Source organism: Halyomorpha halys, unplaced genomic scaffold, assembly GCF_000696795.3.
Source record: "Halyomorpha halys isolate HHAL.00 unplaced genomic scaffold, Hhal_1.1 Scaffold75.1, whole genome shotgun sequence".
Taxonomy (NCBI): domain Eukaryota; kingdom Metazoa; phylum Arthropoda; class Insecta; order Hemiptera; family Pentatomidae; genus Halyomorpha; species Halyomorpha halys.
The window spans coordinates 305,717-308,539 of record NW_027112173.1 but is presented as its reverse complement, the minus strand read 5'-3'; the positions used below and the strand labels follow the sequence as shown (position 1 = coordinate 308,539).

The following is a 2,823-nucleotide window of genomic DNA, read 5'->3' as shown; positions in this document are numbered from 1 at the left end:
ATATATAGTTGACCGTCAAAATTGATGTATAGGAAGATGGTCAGGGTTGCGGTCAAAGGAGGAACAAAAATAGTTTACTACTATTTATTTTCCGACCTTTCCCCCCACTTTGTAGGGCTTCATCAGGGCTAAAAAGATACAAAATGATACAATGATAAGAATAAAAATACAAAGATAAGATACAATGATAACAATAAAAATAAGTAACAATGGCGAGAGTAAAAATGTTTTATATAAAACTACGTAAAATATACAGTTAAAAAATACAGGAGATGTACGTAAAACAAAAACAAAACGGGGAAGGAAAAAACAAGATTTTGAGATTAAATAAACGTCATGAAAAAATAATAATTATACATAAATAAGTAAAAATAAAGATATAAATTAGCAAAGAAAAAGTCAAGAAAACCTACCTGTTCAGAACAAACGGGTGTTTACTCTTGCCATTGTTACTTATTTTTATTTTTATCATTGTATCTTATCTTTGTATTTTTATTCTTATCATTGTATCATTTTGTATCTTTTTAGCCCTGATGGAGCCCTACAAAGTGGGAAGAAACGTCAGAAAATAAATAGTTGTAAACTATTTTTGTTTCTCCTTTGACCGCAACCCTGATCATCTTCCTATACAAAAAGTTTATGTATAATTAAAATTTCTTACGACAAATTTAATTGTTTTATGACCCAATAAATTTTCAACCATCTATTACCCAACTCTGATAACATCACAAATCATTCACTAATTTCATTCGTTTCGAATTTTTTTTCTTGTTCATTTGTTTAGTTCATGAAATAAATTACAAGGATTGTCGACATCCTAAAAAGCTAGTTATTTCCTCCAGTACCTCAAAATAAATCTAACTTATCGGAGGAAGTGTGTACTTCTTAACCAGAGATTTACGTAGGTGGGTGCAAAGCTGATCGGAGATACGTTCATATTATTCATGAGCCATGTTTGACGAGAATATTAACACACTTCCGATAGTTGCGGCGTGTGGCAAGGTATTGCTCATTGCTATGCGAGGCTAGAACCTCAACGTGCGATCACTATATAATTGTTGAGGTCGTTATTGGTATAAATGCGGATCATCGATTAGATTGTATTGATGAGCAAATTATACGTTTCTTGCAATTATTTCTTGCGACGGTTAGCTCAGAGTCCATAGTAATAAGAGTTTATTCAGGAACTTAACAATTTTATTATCATATCAAACGATAATAAATATAGTCTTAGTCTTGAAAATTATTATAGCGAACTAGGTATGTTAACATAATAATGAAATATCACATAATAAACTTTAAGAAATTTTCACTCGCCTTCAAGTTTCTTAAGGTGGGTATGTCGTATTTAGTGACAGGAAAAATTCCTTATCTCCTGGACATATTATAAAAATATTGAACATGATACTTCAAAGATATATTGAACATTAAGAAGTAGGCCGTTTATAGCCGAGAGAGTTTATTCATGTTTTCGTGACTGCAACGGTGCCGGTTCGCATCTGGCCTGGGGTTGACTTTTATTTCATGGTGGTCCCAAAAAATGAAACTTTGACCATCCCGCCATGGTTAGAAAAGTTTGGTTACCTGTAGGTAACCATTGTGCATAATGAATAGGTCCCGTATATAATTAAAAGATATTGTTCGGTAATATTATAAATCTTGCAATTTAACTATTCCTAATTGGAAGATGTGAAGAATTTAGTTTATATTATTAGTTTAGTTTAGTTTAGCTATATGATTAGCAAATGTAAGTTTAAAAAAATAAATAAAAAAAGGTTAAATATGTAAATATATTTTGATGTCAGATAATTTTATTTGGTTGAAAATTTTATATCAACAATTATGGGAGCAAGTCTATTAACATCTAAGAAAAATGTTATAATTAATTTTTGGTACAAATTAATTAAATTCTTGTTCTTTGTTTTGTTTCAGGTGAGTACAACTGAGCAACCTTTAGAATAATCCTTGGAAATTGTGTGCATCAACTACACATTCCTTATCATAAGGTAATTCATATTCCGTATATGATAATAAAACAATCGATGTTGTTTCCCATTGCTTTAATATCGATTGAAAAACGTAGTGCCATTTCAAGAATTGTTTTATTCATTTTTATTTTGAAATTTTTAGAATATCATTTGTAGAGATTGTATTTAGTTAAACAATTTATTAAATATTTCTATTACTCTTGTTCCCTGCTTCTGATCTCCTTTTACTAACTTAGAATACTTGAGTTTCGGGCGAAACTTTAGTGGCATGTTGTCAATCGATAAACGTGAAATGGGATGTAGAGGTGATATCTTTAGGGACGTAATTAAAGAAAAATTCCAGTCCAATATCATTGCTGAATAGTGGGTCTTCTGAAGAATAAGTTTTTTTTTTTTTAATTTTGTGTTTGAGGTACTCCATAGGTTGTCCCGTTGACTAAAGTTAATTTATACAAACTTAAATAGCTTTAGGAAAGTCTGTAAGAAAAAAAAGAAAGTAACCCTAGTTTACGGTACTATATTGTTAATATGTCCTACTCCAAATTAAATCATATTGATTTGTTGATGTACCTCAATTCCAGGAAAGCAATGATGTATTTAACAAATGAAAATATATTTTACGCAACTCTTGTAGTTTTAGTCTGTAAATAAACTCTATTATTTATTGTCTTATTATTTAGTAATTATATTACCAAAGTAATATATTTTTTCTTAATTAAGTTATTCCTTTTTTTTTCTATAGTTCTTTTCTGTGCTTTTTCACAATTTTATTTTTATCATGTAGGTATCTAGCACGGAGTACAATTTTAATAATAAAGATTAATTTAAAGAATAA

General features: G+C 29.4%; 1 protein-coding gene across 3 annotated transcripts in view; it reads left to right on the top strand.

Annotated features, from left to right (window-relative positions):
• The window catches only part of Gs2 (glutamine synthetase 2), a 146,391-nt gene that overhangs the window by 54,068 nt on the left and 89,500 nt on the right, over positions 1–2,823 (top strand). The window contains exon 1 of one of the 3 annotated variants that reach the window (XM_014439113.2): positions 1,927–2,006. The exons of the other annotated variants lie outside the window; for them this stretch is intronic. The gene's annotated coding sequence lies outside the window, so the exon portion shown is untranslated. Of the gene's footprint in view, positions 1–1,926; positions 2,007–2,823 lie in introns of those variants that run through there. 3 annotated transcript variants of the gene reach the window in all.